At 37.2% G+C, this 18343-nt stretch overlaps 1 protein-coding gene across 7 annotated transcripts in view; it reads left to right on the top strand.

Annotated features, from left to right (window-relative positions):
• The window catches only part of CTNNA2 (catenin alpha 2), a 454729-nt gene that overhangs the window by 310377 nt on the left and 126009 nt on the right, over positions 1 to 18343 (top strand). The window lies entirely within an intron of this gene.

Below are 18343 nucleotides of genomic sequence, written 5' to 3'. Positions count from 1 at the left end.
GTTCCGTGCACCAAAATAATTTTTTGCCTGGTAATTTGCAGCACTCATTATCAATGGGAAATGCGTCGGCAATGAGCTCTCACTCTAATTTTTACCGACTGAAAAACGTACAATACTTACTTCTGTCAGGAAAACGCTGGCCATCTTCTTTTCCTGTTATGAAATAGAATCTAAAGGCTGTGTGTTGATGAATGCGATCAGAGCTGACAGCTCACAATCCTGCATGAATCCTCTATGAAGAAGTTTCACTCGGAAATACAAGTATTGCAGAAGATTGTGCTGATTTTCTCCTCAAGCCAAGATTGGTTGCAAAGTACTGAAGGCAGGGCAAAAATGTTACATTTCCTTTCTTTTTCACAGCCATGCTAATATTTAAGTCTTCTTTTTTTGAAGTATTTGTTGCAGAGGTATGGAATGCTGGAGCTATGCATGTGTGTGAGCGTGGCTGTCTGCTGTCTGTGCGTGTGTTGGTATAGATCAAGGAATGCAGTAATTTGATGCAGTAGAAGTTGTTTTACAGAAGTCTCGGTAAACTTAGTCTCTCGTTCATAAAAAGTCACTGAAAGAGATTCATTACAAATGTATTTGCTCAAACCACTCTTAAATAAATGACAAATGTTAACCACTCCATCTGCAGTCTCAGAACCCTGGAATCGATGCACTTTAATGCTCCCAATCTGGTTTATTCATTCACATCCTTCTGCTTTTCACATTTCAGGGATCTCAAAGAAAAATGTGATGCTTTAATATTGTATGAACCTCTTGTATGTTGTAGCAGGGCAAGAGAGCCAAATGTGTTCTCCCTCTCCCAAGATCGTGCAGTCTTGTTCAAAGCAGGCTGTTTATGCAAGTGTCCACTGGTTGCAGTACACCTTAATTCTGTTTCTGAGTACACAGAGGTAGGAGGGAAAGCAATGACAGAATGGAGAGAAAGAGCACAGAAGCAGAAGTAGTGATTAAAAACACCTTTGTGCAAGAATAATGCATGCTAGCTTGCATTTCCAAATATTTTGATGCAATTAGTGGGGGGGAAGACTATTTTTAAGTTTATAAATACTGAACAAAGGTTCACAGCATTGAGGTTGTATCCCTTAAAAACTGAAACCCTGTAAGTCTTAGTGAGGTGGATCTTAATGTCCTCTCCCATTTAACAGTTTGGGGATAGATCTGCCAAAGTAGCCCTAAAAATTTCCATTCTGTATTCAAGGAAAGCTGACATTTTCTGCAAATCAGATGACGATAATCATCACTTAGTTACCATCTAAATACTATGTATAAAATGAAGCATTCTACTTTAAGAGATGAAACTCCATGATACATCACTGTGAAGAGCTGAATTCTTTTTTCTGTGATGGTTCTTGCAATAGCCTGGGATACATTTTGTGTCCTAACCAATCTGCCTATTGCCATGCTGGCATATAATCTATTATCATTTGGTTACCAGAGGTAGAAATTAGAACAGACAGTAGAAAACCTATCTAGCATTAGCTGGAAGGCTGACAACTAGAATTAGGAACCCAGAATTAATGGCCCTAAGCAGAATCTCACAGCTCTGTCAGAGCTATATTGCATGAGAGACTTTGCTGTTATTTGTCCAAAAATGTGTTTGTAAAAAAACAATCCAGGTAGTTTTTAAACTAGAGACCTCAGTGTATGTTGGGAGCTGTGATGCTGAGGCAGAGTGATGACTGAGTGCAAGAAATGGGGCATGGGAATCTGAACAGACAAACATGGGTGAATGTTCAGCATGTCCCTGAAATACCTTTGTAAATTTGGTTTTCTTCTGTATTTTTAGAACTTTTTGAAATGTACTTCTTCTTGTTATGGAACTGGGAATCCATTTTGAACTTCATTGTAACACAAAGGGCTTAATTTCCACTGTTAGAGCTGTTATCACAGCCAAACTGTCAAGTTTACACATTTTCTGAAGTTTCAAAGCCTCTGGCAAATCTCTATAAATTAGTGGATTTAAATTAGCTTTATTAAATGAGCTATTATAAACCAATCTTAAGAAGCACAAACTAAGTTTCTAAGTATTTAAGAGAGATTGATTAAATCAATGTAAAGTAGGTTACAGAAGAGCAACTCGAGTTAAAGTTTTAGAAACTTTTATTGGTAAGCCATTTATTGGAGTCATCCCCAAGTTTAAGAGGGTTGGAATAGGTTGGGTAAAATCAGAATCTTGACCCTAATGTCTAAATATATATGCAAAAGTTTTTAATGTATTAACTACCACCACCACCCATAAATAGTCTTGTTTATTGTACATATGTAGTAATGAGTATTCCTCTTCCTTCTGGTATTTTCTGAGTGGTTTCTATCAATATAATAAAAAGTGGAGCTTTTAGTGGTGATTTTAATTTCCTTTCATGAATGGGCAGACTCAAAGCTTGATCTTACAAAGTAGTCTTTAATTTTCAGGTGCACTGAACCATAGCATTTCATATAAAGGAAACATTTAAAAACAGAAGGAGAAGGAAGAGATGTGACTCCAAGTAAAGCAAATTAAAGTTGGTATTTCTCTGATGTTCATATCCTGGCCATCTCTGGCATTTGGTCAGCTCTCCCTTCTATATAGAATTTAGGGTTTCGGGTAATAAGAAGGCCATCCCCTATATAATTTGTCTCTTTTAGGAGTTGTAAAAATAAACGGTATTACAGAAGTTCTTGACCAAAATAGTGCTGGACACTCATGATGCCAAATTAAGAGTCATAACTACCATTCATTTCTTGCAGTGCAGAACAGACACGTTGGATTTGATACTGCATTTAAACAGTAGATATTCTTATGTAAATCATCTCATTGTTTTTGACAATACAATAAACACTTTTTATCTCTCAGTACAGCCACTCTGTTATCATCATCAGCCATATTCAATAGCAGATATTCGTGTATAGCTCTATAAAGTCACTCATGGAAGTGACCTATGTGTAGAATTGCCAATGCAGTACAGAAATGTCCATTCTTAGGAAAATACATCAGTGGTAAGATGAAGAACCTCTCACCTTTCCATTATTTGTAGAATATTTCATTATTTGTAGAATACTCGAATAAGCCATAGAGTTACTAATTCTTTTAGGTATCAGTGAAAATTGCCTATGCATTTCTGAATGTGATGTCAAAGCTCTGGGCAACGTTATTGGTTGTTAATGTCTAGGTATAATGGAAAAATGAGTTGTTATAAAAATAAATGTGCTATCCTTTTTCATTAGTCATCATATTCTTGAAGATCATTTTAGCATCCTCATCAAGCAAAGATTTGTGCTACAGTCAGGTTACCACCTAGTTGAAACTCTTGTTTCACATGTAAAGTGAATTATTTTACCTTTGTTTTCAATTAACTCTTGCTAATTAATACTTCCAAAAATGTCCTTGGAAGTTTAGGAGGAAGTATTTGTAAAGAACATTGATTAGCATTTGTGATAGTTTTAGTTACTCATAGTTAATTGGAAATCAATTAGTTCCACCATCAGAAATGTTAAGCTAGATGCTCCAGAAAGGTTTGTTTCAAGAGCTTCCCAGGCATTTCTGGATGTGCCAGTGAATGAAATGCAATTGATTTCCAATTAGCTTAAGAACAAAGAGTATTGCAGCTTATCCATACACAGGAATATATCTGCTTTTCTTAGTTCATCTGTAAGGTTTGTTGTTTCTTCGTTTGTTTTTAATAAACTATGATGCTAACTGCTTTCTTATTTGTTTTTCAAGACTGATTTGCACTGAAATAATTCTCTTTTCTTACCTGGTTGTAGCTAACCCAAGAGAACTGTGGAAACCACCTTGTTTTGGTTGTTTGGTTCGTTATTATATCACCATTAGATTCAGCAACCCTAAGAGAGGTTGAATAATGTTTCAGTTATGAAAACACACGAAGTGGCAGACTAGCAGAGTTGTTTAGGACTATGGAAAAATGTCCATAGTAGCCAAATCAGTTATGGCTCTAAACCATCTTGTTCCCATGACTTAGACTGATCCTACATTCCACTCCCCTGGAATGGTTTGTGTTACTCAGGAAGAGGCAAGTCTCAGTTGGGGACATTGATATAGCCATGCCAATAAGCCCCTTCTGTACTGAAGTCGTATGTATTACATGGGGATTGCATCCTGATGCAAAACAGGTCACCATTTTTATTGAGGACATAGCTTTGGTGGCAGTAAACACGTTTCAAACTTTTAAGATGAAAGAAACAGAATCAAGAGGAATTTCTGAAATGAATTATTAAAAGCTAGGATGAACAAGTTAAAAGCTGTTCCTGGCAATCTCATGGAAAGTCTTTTTACAAATGAATGAACTGCTCTTGGAAAATTTTTCCAGAGCAGAAAATCTGTTCTTTTCAGTATAAGACAAATTTTGGTTCCTAATCCATTTCTTTTTGCTTCTTTCCAAATGTATTTTAATGTACAATCATAAAAAATAACTAATCTTATGCTGGCCTCTGTAGGTACCTTACTATAACAAATATAGATTGGTACTGAAGCTGCTGCTAAACTAGTATTTTGGAATCAAATAAAGAATTTTATAATCATAAAATCCTATCACATAGTCAGAGAATAGCTTGAGTTGGAAGGGACCTCAGCAATCACCTAATTCTAATACCACCACTCCCCAGGCAGTTTTCTTCCATTACAGAGGGTATTATTCTAAAAGACTCCAAAGGAGTCAGTGTGAGGAAACTGGGAAACTGTACTTTTGGATCGTGCTGCATGGAAGTTCTTCGGTCTGACTCTTGAAATTACTTAAGACCTGAACAATATTAGCTAAATATGGAATCATAGAAATAGATGTTGGATTGTAGCAGAGCGCCTATAGCAAGCAGGCAATCGGCTCCTTGGCAGACTGTATTATTCTCAGTTATTCTCAGTGTGCTTGTTGGTATATCTTGGCAGCTAAAGAAGGCAAGTATTTTTATGTTTCCTTCCTTCTGCTCTGACGAGATCCATAGTCAGAAGGGAAAACTCAGGCTAAAATTTGTTGAAATTGCAATTGCTTTTGTATTACATTTTATTGGGATATTGGAGGGAATCTGAATCATTACACAGAATTCACAAAGCATTAAACAGGTTGAAAATTCACATTTCACATAGAAGTCAAACTTAAAGAAGACGGTTGGTTGACTACCTGAAATATTTATGGCTTAATTGCGTATTATTTGCAACTGATGTAATGTCTAAGAGTAATAATCATGGGTCATGGGTCTCAGAAGGACATATTTAAAGGCATAACAAAAGATGTCATGCCTTCTTAAAATAGAGGATAACCTGGCCTGTTTTATAAACAACTTAAAAATAATGAAACAATATCAAGCATATTCGTAAGGTGGAAGTGTGAAGTGTGTGGTGTATATGTAACCTTAGACACCTAGCTTTGCTCAACAACTAATTTAGTTTGGTTAGAACCAATGGCAGGCTTTTAATGGAGCCTTTCTGCCTCTTGTTCAGTTTCATTTCAGTGTGTCTGTCTGTCTATAGGTAAGACTGATTACAATGTAATCAGAGCTCTGTGTTGATCCTTTACTCTCACTAAATGTATAGAAATATACACCCAACTGAGTGAGCATACCTAAAGGTCCTGAACTTATCTGAAAAGGAGTATGTAAATCATATAAGGAACATACATGGAATGATAAAGATGTACATTACCTACACATCATGTATGTTTCTAGAGGTGAAATGATGAATTTCTTGTACTGCTGTATTATTATTTAATATTCATATTATATAATAACTTATTGTTCCTTAAGACTCGATTTGTATTTTAAACAAGTGGAAAAACACAATCAACTCAAAAAGATGGAAAATGATCAGCCTGTTTTTCAAGATATAGGATATTTTTCTGTGCTTGTAGACCATTTTTAAAGAACACTTGGCTTACTTCTGCTCTTTTTTTGTAGTGCAAATTAATTATAATTTGACAAGAGAGTGCTTGATTTTTTCTTCGGATTTGGTGTAGTGCCAAGCTTTATTAGTTAGAGCTTCTAAATCAAAATCAAAGGTCAGTATCTGCAAAATGCCTGTGGCTCAAGATATATTGTAGATCTTTCCCCATTATTTAGAGATTTTTGTTTTTGAAAAGGTGTTTAATTGGATACTGTAAGTTACACACATGGCTGTGGAAGAGTAACCATCTCTTATGATTATATCAGTAATATGGCAAAGAGCAATCCTAAAGATGTGAGAAATGATTGATGGGAGATCCTTGAGATATGTCCTTGTTTGGTGCAGTCTATAAATGCAGGCTGAGGGTTCACTTCCCACGGCATGTTGTACACAGTGATTCCTTTTCTCCCTCCAGCCATGTAGATGTTGGGCAGAGATGCAACTATCAAATCTCCCCAGTATTGTCCTCCATCCACCTGGAACATATCCTGCCATCACCACACATACTGCTCCAGTGGGGTCATTTAGGGAATGAGCAAGTAGAGGACTATACGTGACCAAGGGAGCTGTGGTAGTGTTCTGAATATGTCAGAATTCAGTTGCTGAGCAGTAGGAGGCACTTAAAGGTAGGGAGCTTTTAAAAAGATACCATACTGAAAGCTATACTGTGTGTCCTGATCCTCGCTCTGCTACTTCTATTTGCATTGCATTTATTTTGTTGTTGTTGTTGTTGTTTATTCCATGACCTTACTCTTCCTACATCTAATGTGTTGTTTTTTCTGTTTCCAACTCTCGATCTCAAGGTTTGTCTCTTCCTGTATAACACCTAGCATAGCAGGAGTCTGTTTTTGCTATGTGCTAATGAATGTGACAATAATCAACACAGCATGGTTGTTCGAGGCAATAATAGCTAGACAAGAACAAGTGAATTACAGTTGTACCAGATAAGCAGCCTATAAAATTGAGGTTTGGTCATGTCTTTCTTCAGGCTATTTTGTTAGCTGAGCTTAGACCACACACTGACATGAGGTCAGAAGAAGACCCTTCAAGCTGTTTTCTTGGCTGTGAGGACCATGAAGGCAGTGAGCTTCAGAAGTCTTTGATGATGGAATGGGATAAAGCCTCTATAAGGCCAGAGGTAGCAAATAAGATTGGGTGGTATTTATTTATTTACCTTCTGCCCAATTAATATAATATCGATAGCAGCTACAAAAGCAGCTATCACTCCATTGCATTTAATGAAATACATACACACAAAAACGAGCAAAAACAACAGCAACAACAAAAACTCACAAATAAAACAGCACCATGCCTTTAATAGATGCTTCTTTTCCATGGTCCTCAGTCTGGTAGATCATGGATCCTGCTGGATGCTTCTGCAGCATCACAAAGTAATGCTGACCTTGGGAAGCTTCCCTGAAGCACATTCAGCTGAGTCTTTTGAGATATGTTCTTTGACTTTCTGGAGTTTCTGGCACCGTTGTGTCCATTAAATACTGATTAGATTTCAGAAATCCAAGAGACCAAATAATGCTATCATCTGTTCCCTACTTATCTTAATAATATTGCCAGTAATATTCCAATATATCAATTCCAGGATATTCTAGAGCTAACCTGGTGCATAAAATATATGACCAGGATGCTTTTTTGTTTCAGAGGCAGAACAGAACTGGTTTATGGATTGGATTTTGCTACATTGCCTAGAGACAATGATAAAAACTGAATTAGCTGTTTTCAAGGACTGTTAGAAAAATACATCAGTTTTCATAATGTTTGATGAATTGCTTACAGTACTTGTTTTACTTAAAACTGCAATTAAAGATTGCCCTCTAGTCAAAAGAAAAAATGTGATAAAAATGTGACTTGAAACCGGGCAGAAAATTTTCTGAAGCCCTTTGGGATTAATTCCAGTAATTATTCAATCTGACGTTTTCGAGAGAAATAACCCTTTATGTATGAACTCCATTAATCATAATAACATAGTTCACATGTCAGAGACTTCTGTCCTGTCACTTTGTATAAAATATTTAATAAGAGACTAATAAACATCTTCACTGTAGCTGGGAATATATAGAACTGCTTTCAAAACATCCCAGTGCATGTGAATTGGATTTTATGTCGGCTTTGGTCTTGTGAGGTGGGACAGGTTGTGCTTGTGTCTACAAAAGTGCTGAATTTCCAGGCTGTAGTTGTCATTGACATCGTGTCTCCTGCTAATTCTGTGCAGTTTCATTCATATCACTTCAAGGACTCGTTTGCTTTCTTGTCTTCTCTGACCTGTTGCGGAGACATCTATTTTGTCTACCTGTCCTGCTGTAAACACTTGTTTTATGAATTTCCATATGTAAATAATGGGGCTATTTTTCATACATGAGTTATATGTAGAAAACTACTTTACATCATCTACAAGCAGAAGAGTAAATACTATTTTTCTTGCATGTGAACTCAGTGCATATTATTGCAACTGCACAGTGAATATTGAGTATCTGTCTCTGATGATAAGCAACTCTAAGAAGATTGGCATTATGTCTGTCATTGTTTCATCAACTGAGGATATTCTGTGATATTTTCTTGCATAAAGAAGTGGTGATTTCGAATTGCAGCTCTGATTAGATACTCCTATTTGAAGAATTTACCATTCTCTGTGTTTCACATTCTGACATTGTTTTGTGCTTTTGAAGCTGGAAAGTGGAATTATCTGTGCTCTGATGAGAAGTGATAAGTATAATCTTTTGCTGAACGTGGATAAAAGACTTAGGCAAATGAGATTGTTTCAGCACTGCTTCCTCATGCATCTCCTGACTTGTTCAGCAGCTAAAACTGGAGAATAATTTCATGTCTTTGGAGATCTCCTTTATTATTTTTTGTTTAGGAGCAGTACACGATATATCTCAACTGTTACATTGACTAATGCCTTCAGTGCCGAATTCTTACATGTCAGTTGTCATTCTTTGCACACTCCAGTAGATGGCAACTCCAGTCTTCTTGACATTTAATCTCCATTCAAACTAGAAATATTTTCTTTACACCCCCCCCCCCTCGCCCGCCACTGCATCTCATCTATATAAACGGCCAAGAGTTTCACAGAAACGTGATTCACTTTTACTTTTATTGAAATCACTGCATAGTATCTGAACTCAAGTAGTACCAAAAAGAAAAAAGGAAAAAAAAAAAAAAAGGAAAAAAAAAAGAGAAGAGGCCCATAAGCACCAATTCTCCTGGATCATAAAGCACACACTGATTCCTCCATAACTTTAAAAATATTTTAGGAGTTTTCATAAAAAGGCTGAGTACCTATTCTATTTTTACTTCTCATGTGAAACAAATGGCAGAAAATACAACACGCTAGCTTGGAATCTAATGACTTGACTAAACCACGGAGCCCATCCTACCCCATCCTTCCTGTCAAAGTATTTACTGTCCCTATACACAATAAATACGAGAGTAAACTTTTTAAAAGTTTGAATGATATTTGTTTATGAATACAGCGATGGTTAGGATTGTCTTGGGTGAGGAGAAGAGCAGGACCATGGGTTTACAGTCGGAAATGAGGATTTTCTCATTTTCCCCTTTGTGCTTCAGTTCTGTCCCATCAATTTTATTATTAAAACATCCGCAGAGAGGAGACTTATTTCTCCATTTTCCTCTGCTGACTTTCACAACATACTTGAGTGTAGAATGTGAAGGCATAAAACAAGGCATCTCTCTGTGAGTGAATGCCAGACATCAGCAGGCACAAAAGGTTGTGATTGCTCTGCCTGGGACAGAGACTAATGATCATAACAGTCACACAAAGGATCTTTTCTCTAACTCTGTATAAAGACTGTAGTTTAATTTTCTAATCACTTTCACTGTCTACGAAGGTTTTATTTTGCAGTTGGTGGTTAAACAGGGGCAGAGGGAGGGACGTTTAATAATATTTTAATTATCATTTTAATGAAAAGCAGGTCGAATTTCAAAAGAATGCCTGCTGTGTTGCAGTTTTGTTGTTGTTGCTGTTGCTGTTGCTTTTGTTTGCTTATTTCTTTCATAGAGCATTTCCAGTAATCGTGTAAGAAACTTCCCAACTACCACAGTTTGCAGCATCAGCAATGCTATTTGGTATTAGGCCTTATGATCAGAAACAGATATAAACTTATTGCTTAAAATGAACTGCAAAAAGTTCCAAGGCATAGCAGTGTTTAAGACCAGATTTAGATGTTCACACTTTTATTGGTTTAGTAAAATCCTCAGTTTTCAACCCAGACTTTATTACTCTGTGGACATTTTTACTTCACAGAAACAGTATTAAAATAAATTATGCTCATATAAGACAAGCAGAATATTGGTCCATTTAAGCCTGACTGATTTTTATGTAACAAATTAGCCAGCAAGGTAATTAAATCTCTTCTGGATGTCTGTTTCATCTCTGGAAAGAATCCCAAGAACCTTAGAAAACTGACTTTTGGGTTATATACAGGTCCTGGGTCTATTGCAGCTAAGTGGCTTGTTTCTCATTATCGCATTTAGTGCTACAGAAACTACTCCACCAGAGTCTTTATTAAAACTTGCTTAAGGCTAGCATTTTCCCTTGGGTCAATAATGACTTTAGAGGAATGGATGTAGAAGCTGGATTTGTTCTAGCTACTGGAATGAATTATGTCTCATCGGGGCCCCCAGGCTAGTATTTCAAATTCGCCACCAGGCAATTCATCAAAAATTCCATTCCAGTATTGCAGAGACCTTGTGCACGTCTTAGTAAAAGCAGAGCATGCAGCTGAAGATCTTCCCCCTGCCCAAACTATACGACAGCACATTTCTTCCCATCGACCTGCACATATCAGTGAAGGATCCAGTTTAGAAGTGTGTTAGGGAGATTGCTGCCCATGATTTCTGATTAAAGGAGGGAGGACGAAGAAAGAGCAGTATCCAGTTAACTTTCTGCTGCGGCGCTCCTACAGCTAATAGCCATTAAAATCCAGCAGCTCATTCTGGTGGTGTGTGCACAGTATTTATGAGAGGGGTACCATATGCATCTCCCTGCTGCACTGTACAGTTTTCCTGCTGCAAGCCATTGCTCAGAAGTAATCCAGTCAAAGTCTGTGTCCATATCCTACTCATATGATCAAGTACTTCTCAAATACGCAGCTTCCTCAAGAAGTAAAATCAGCTGTATTTTTTCTCTGGTTTGGAAAATCTGTTCTTGCTAACGGGAAGATAAAATATGACTGTAGATAAAGCTCTGGATTTATGATCCCCAAACAAATTGCTAGCTTTCCATTACAGGCCCATTCTAAAAAATATATATGATTGCATGAGATTTACAAAATGCAGTCATATGTGGGCATTTGTTCTCTTTTGGTGTGTTTACAGACAGAAGTATCTGTTGAAGTGCAGTGGTGTTTGATATTAAAAAGATAGATAGTGGATAAGAGTGAGACAGGTGTTTGGCTTTTCCTTCTGCTTGTCAAGGACAAAGACTTTCAGCACGTTACTTGGATGGCTCACAAGCACATTCACATTCACATCTTATTTTTTCTTGCTGACTGGATTTTCCCTAAGTGCTCTGTTCAGACATTTCAAATATGACATTACCGGGGAGCTGCCATTGAAATCTGAATCAAATGGTGAATGTTACAACAGATATTGCATTTCAAGTGCCACAACTGTAGCTATATATTAAATATAAATAATTATTTTCATATATACAGCAAAATTTTCCCTATAACCATTTTCATGGCTTATTTCTAATCTATCGGCTGCAGAAATTGTAGAACATTCTTCTCCCTTTGCTGTCTGGCATATACTCTACTTCTTACTTTTCATCCTAGAGCAGGTTTCCCAGATGTTTCCGTACAGAACATAGATTAGACCATTCTAGCAACTACATGAGGCAGTAAAATTATATTTACCTTCTTGCCTTGTGTTTATTTAATCTGTATTGGAATTCTAGAGAATAGCATTTTAACAACGTCATGGCAAGGCTAACTGAGTACAGTTTGTCTATAGGTAAGCTTTTCTCGACAGTTTGTAAAGATGAAAACTTATTTCACCTAGGAGAAACAATCACCATCATATGAAATTTGTAATCCAGTCAGCTCAATCAAAATATAGTAAAAATATGTGTAGATACAGTATTAATAATCCCTTTTCTCTTAAGTGGTATTTAATTCCTACCTAGTAATTTTCTATCTGAAAACGCAGGTTTTTGGTCAGGATCATAGAATACACATAAGAGACTTCAACTTTTCTGTGATTTTTTTGTTTTCCATTTCATTTCTGTTTAAAACACTAGCAGTCTAATACAACAGTGGAGCTTATTTTAGATGCCCAGCTTTGTCATTCCTTCAACATCTTTTAAATTGCGTGTTTCATTTTGCTTTCAAAAAGTTAAACTTTCCTGATGCTGCTTTAGAATATAGAGGATAACCAGGAATTAAAGTCACTTTTTTTGCTCTTCTAAAGATTCTCAGGAGCTGAAATGGATTCTCACTCCAATCGTGGGATTTGGATTTCTCAAGAACTTTTGAAGGTTTGAGTCTAAGTCCATGACTATTTTGGAGCCTAGGAATATTTTTCTAACCCTGTCTTCTTAAAAAATAGAAACCATTTTTATAACCTAAGCTGAAAGAAAACTCCATGCTTTCTTTCATGTGAAGCTTTCAGTTGGTCACGCCTGGAAAAGTCATTGCAAAATAAACCTTCGTAACTCATAGAAGTACAGTGGATTTTAGAATTTGTGCAGTCTACCTTTCTGCCCTAAAGCAGATCAGTTTTGTTGTTCCTGACACGTCAACTTCTCCTGAATTGAAGATTTCTCAAGGAAATCTATTCTAACATTTTGTTTCTCAAATTCTGAAAGTTTAACGAACACAGCATATCCAAGCCTATAGTTTTTAAGTTTGGTTTTAAGTTTGAAATGGTTTTATGTTGAGAGAAGGAAGATTTAGGTTGGATATCAGGGGGAAGTTCTTTTCTATGAGAGTGGTGAGGGGCTGGAACAGGCTGCTCAGAGAGGCTGTGGATGTCCCATCCCTGGAGGCGTTCAAAGCCATGCTGGATGGGGCCCTGGGCAGCCTGGTCTAGTATTAGGTATGTAGGTTGGTGGCCCCGGCTGTGGTTGGAGCTTCGTGATCCTTGAGGTCCCTTCCAACCCAAGCCATTCTTTGATTCTATGATTCTAAGCTTATGCTATTGGCAGATTATTATTTTTTGTTTGTTTTTGTTGTTACAATTGCTTGGGGTTTTTTTGTAGATTGATTATTTATTTATTTGTTTGTTTGTTTATTACATTAATACCCGCCTTTGATCATTTTTGTATCCATTCTAAATAATGCCTATTTCATTGATGCAGAATGCCAAAAAGACTGGTATTCAAACTGAGACCTTGCTTGTTCTGAATGGAGTGTCTCCCTGGCTGCAGTTAGGTTTCTACGTCTGAAGACAGCGCTTGCCTTTCCTGCAGCTGGGTGACACTGATGACTCATGTTCAGTCCGTGATTCACAAGAGCCCCTGGAACTCTTTATTTTTGCAGATTTTCTGCATAGCTACTACTCATTCTGCTTTATAGCTGGTTATTCCTGACTGACTGAACATCTTGCACATGACCCTGCTGGGTTGCATCTTGCTTTTTTTTTTCCTTTTGAGGACATAAGTGCAATTTGTCAGGATAGTGTTGAATTTTTATTCTGCCCTCCAGAGTACTTTCAGTGCTTCTCAGCTTGGTGTCACCTCCAAATTTAATAATTGTAGTCCATGTTCTATCACCTCGGTCATTAATGACAATATGAAACATTGATGGACCCAGAAAAGACCTTTCCGTGTCATTTCTAAGTGCGTCAAAGAATTGCTTTTAGGTAGCAAGCTCATAATGTGGCACGGATAATTACATTAGTGAAACTGTATAACAGAAGGAAGTATCCGCATTTAACAGTGACAGAAGGAGAAAAACTTACCTACACCAAAATTTCCGTTTTTATCTCAGTATTTGCATGCTTAAAAGAGAGCAGGTAGAAATAAACTTTGTTATTTAAATAACAAAAACCTTCAAGGACTTACATTAACAAGGGTTTTTCCTCCTCTTTTTGAGATAGCTCTGTTCCCAGGGACACTTACTCAAATACAGCCCTAATGTTTGCCATTTGAGTTGTGTAACAGCCTTCCCCATGGAGCTCAATGATGCCACATACTCACTTAAATGCACAAATTACTTTGTGCTGAATTATGTATTTTCGTAACTTTCATTTTAATAAGTAACATTCTAAAAAATATGTTTTATATTCTGCTGTGGAAATAGACACTTCTCATTTATAGCTGTAAATACTCCATAAGAAGACATACTACATTCACATATCATGTCTCTATCAGCTTGACATAATATTTGAATTTATAATTACCTGTACTGCATGTAAAAAGTCATGTAGCTGGACAGCTATTTCTCTGAGGAATCTCAGAAGCATTAATTATTTCAGTGAAGTCCTGGAATATGATATATCCATTTGTTCAGTGACCACACCAGTTATTCTGTGCAGAATATATTTGACTAGGACACTTTTATGGCTTCAGTTTTCTTTGTTGAAGCAAAGTTATTTATTCAATAATATTATTCCCCCAGCAATATGCGAAGAGAGTGCTGGTTTGGTTTGTTGGGATGGTTATCTACAAACCCATGCTTGCACTATAAATGGCAAACTGATACAATTTGTGTTATCTTAACAGTATTTCCATGGGACTTTGGCTCATGTGGAATAATGTATCATATTATTACTTTCAATTTATTTGACACCTATCCAATATGCTAGACACTTCTTTCTAAAGTAGTAAGCTTACAGTACAATGATATTTTGGAAATTCTACTGTTTTTCTTTATGTTACTTATCTTCAGTATATCTATGTGAAATATTCCCGCATGTAAACAGATAGATAAGGTATAAAGAGACTAATCTGACAAACACCACTATGCTGAGGCAGAGAACTGGGGCTTCAGAGATCAGGAGATAGAACTCCAGCTATGCAACCCTTTTTTTCCTGTTGCTTGTTGGATAAAACACATCGTTCTCAGCTCGTCCCCACATAGCGATTTTGTTTTGGTGCCTACAAGATTGTAATACCTTAAGGAGGCTATTAAGCAAAACAGCTTGCCCAGACCTGGCTTTCTGTTCTGTACTTTAGTTGTTGCTGTTGTTTGTCTTTTTTTTTTTCTTTCTCCATATCAGGTTTTGTTTCAATGTAAGCTGCCTCCTGGAAGAGGTTTGCTGTCACCCGTGTGCTGTTGCTCTTGTCCCAGCATGTAGGATCCCTTCAGCTCCCAGACCAGATCAGTCCCACTGTCTTCCAGCCATCAGCTTTCACTACAGGGTCTGTCAAGGGCAGGCAGGAGGTGGACTCAGAGATATTCTGCTCCATCCTTCCAAATCAAAGGCCTAAAATCTCCACAGAAGTATTCTGCTGAATCATTTTCAGCTTTTAAATGCTCTGTATAAAGTAAACTGACCCCCAGTGCTGCCTCAATTCCCATCTCTCTTATTAAATGCATAAGGGATTTCTTTTCCTGTGTGGTAAAATGTATCAGCTCTATTACTAGTTATGACTTTCTTCTCATTTGATCTTGTTGCTCCTCATTCCAGTAGTACACAAGCCAGTCCTACTGCTTCCATTTTGGGCACTGCAGTAGGAGGTGGCCACACCTCTACTGATGCGCCAGCATCACCTGTGCAGAAACTTGTAGGAGCTCTCAGTAGCCATCGCATTGCCTTTGGGATCTTCAGAATCAGATACTGCAGAGCATGTGCATACTGCACCATGTGTGTCCTGCTTGACTACCCTAGGAAAGGGAAGTAGATGGGCCATACGGACCATTCCTGCATGGGGTTGAATATTTTCTGACGCATCGTGTCTTCCTGTATTCACAGTTGAAGTGATTTCAAATATTTACTTCTATGACTTACCGATGAAGGAGAAATTCTCAGCACTATCTTTGGTTTCTTTGGACTTATCTGTGCCACGAGCATGGGGAAAGCTTTCCTGAGAGCAGTTTTGCCTCCACAGCTTCTAAAAAGACTCTTATCCCCTTTAGATGAATGTATATTTTGAGCATGAACTTCTACCTTATGTGTTACATTCCGCCTCTCAGTACTCTCTCTAAGCACCCTTTCCCGTGTCTTATATTTTTGTTCTTAAATCAAGTAACAACAGAGATGCTCTTCTTCCTCCCAGGCCAAAATGATATCTCAGAGCTGGAACTTGACAAAATACCTGTAAATTAGGAATTTTAAGGCAGCCACTGCTGACAATTCTTGCAGCCCTTCCACCTCTCCTGCAAATCTCAGATATTTGTGTGTCCAGAATAAACCTGAGCTGGTCAAAGCTGTTTGGCCGTTTGTGACAAACTGAATTAGTGCATGGTTTATGCATTGAGAGTGAAAAATTACAGTTGGCTGTGAAAGGCAGAAATGTAGGGACCAACAATTTGCGAGGTCAAGATTGTGAGTAATGAGAAAAAGAGAAAAAATAGAGACAGAATTGACTCAGAAGGATTTAGAACAGAAAGATATTGATACTGAGAAACACAATGTTAGACAAAGAGGAGAAAAATCATAAATTTACAAGTAGTGATATTATAATAATGTTGCAGGAACTTGATGGGACTGGTCAAAAGTTTACTTTTGGAGATAAAAGTTGTATGAATACACATCTAGAGATCTAGTGTTTATAAGCAGAAATGTTTATAAGCAGAAGTGTTTATAAGAAGAAATGCAGCAAATATGACTGGTGAACAAATTTTACTGGAACTTCAACATATAAAACTCAACAGACCATATGTACTGAGTTTATTCACAACAGATAGGAATGTAGCGTATAGGTGATGTAGTTTGACCTGCTTAGCACATATAGAAAATAAAGAAACCCTAATTTGCTGCCACCTTGCAATGATGCCTCATAATTTTGGAATAGCTGAAAATGTAATAATTAACATGAAAATCTGTGAACATAAAGATACTCAGTAGCTTTTGAGTAAAAAAAAAAAAAAAAGGGGGGGGGGGGGGGAGGAGAGAGTAATAGTGAGGTAGTCAAATAGTGGAAATATAAACTGGCATTCAAATTAAAACCTTGCTTCTGTTTGCAAATGCAGCTGGTTTTAATGTGGTTATGATCAGTGCAATATGCTATCCTTATATCGACATAGAAGGGAGATTTGTTCACTGAGCAGTCATTATCAGGCTGCCGTGGGCGGTGGGGGATGTCCCTTCATAACAAGCCCTTGATTTAAGTGGGACAGATGAGTTAAATATGGCTCTGTGTCTGCAGATACATAAAGCTGAGCTAAACGTCCACATCTGCTTCTGGTGGAAAGGACTCAAAGAGTTCATGTGGTGCTTCTCTGTGAGTTCCCCTGTACCTAGGAGAAAGGCATGCAAGCAGAAAAGGTCAAATACTGCCCCAAAGAAATTGCTCTAAATAGTGTAATCTATAGGGGGAATGAGGTAGATACAGATTATTTATTTATTCATTTATTACCCCTCCAGTAATTTACCCTACATTTCTGCTTTGAACAGATGTCTCTTGAAACAGTGTGTGGGAAATATCCAGGAAAGTCCACGTGTTTGGATTTTATTATCTTTCTCAAGGATGAGAACCATTCCAGAGATGACTGATGATATTATTTTGCGTCTTTTGCAACGTTTTGTGTGTCATTATTTTTTATTGTGTGCACAAATGTTAATAGCGCTCACATTAATGTGAGCTGTATCTACGTGGTCAATTGAGACTATTTCTGTGGAAAGAGAAAGCAAACAATAAACAAAATGCTCCTAACACGAGCAAACTTTGATCATAGTTCTGATGTGGGCAAGGAAAAATACAAAGGCGGTAAGAATCTAGGGTATGGGGAGAAGAATGACAAAACTATCAAGCTATTGTGCCTGTAACAGACTGTATAAGATGATTGTTATTAATAATCTGCCTTTAGTATGTCCTTTCCCACTCATTGTAAGGCACTATTTAATGAAACTCTGGGCTCTTTGGGATGGATGCTACCTGGCTCTTGTTCAAGCCAAGGAGACTGACCTTGATGGAGGGGATTGAGTTTTATTCTGGAGGTGTGTCTGTGTGCTTATTCATATGGATAAGCATTTGCATATGTTTGTGTAACAGAAAATAAATGTTACATAGCATTTGCAGGCTTCAGCGAAGTCATTTAGAAGGAGTAGGTGGTTACTGCCCTAGAACACAGAAAAGGTTTGATGATACGAGAGAGTAGGAGGTTAATTAAGATTGCAAATATTTTTTTTATGTTTTGTAGCTGCTGTAGCTAACTCTTCTGCTTCTGTATCACCAAGTTTTCTCTTAAGTTCTCATGTATTTGTTTCATGCAAAATGGTCTGAGTTTTGTTTTAATAAATGAAACTTCTAGCCGATGGGCATGCACAGAAATATTTGAAATGCAGTTCCCTAAAATCAACAGACAAATAAGCAGAAGACAAAAC

This window comes from Gallus gallus, chromosome 4 (genome assembly GCF_016699485.2).
Source record: "Gallus gallus isolate bGalGal1 chromosome 4, bGalGal1.mat.broiler.GRCg7b, whole genome shotgun sequence".
Taxonomy (NCBI): Eukaryota; Metazoa; Chordata; class Aves; order Galliformes; family Phasianidae; genus Gallus; species Gallus gallus.
The sequence above is the reverse complement of the archived record's forward strand: the minus strand, read 5'-3'. Positions and strand labels throughout refer to the sequence as shown.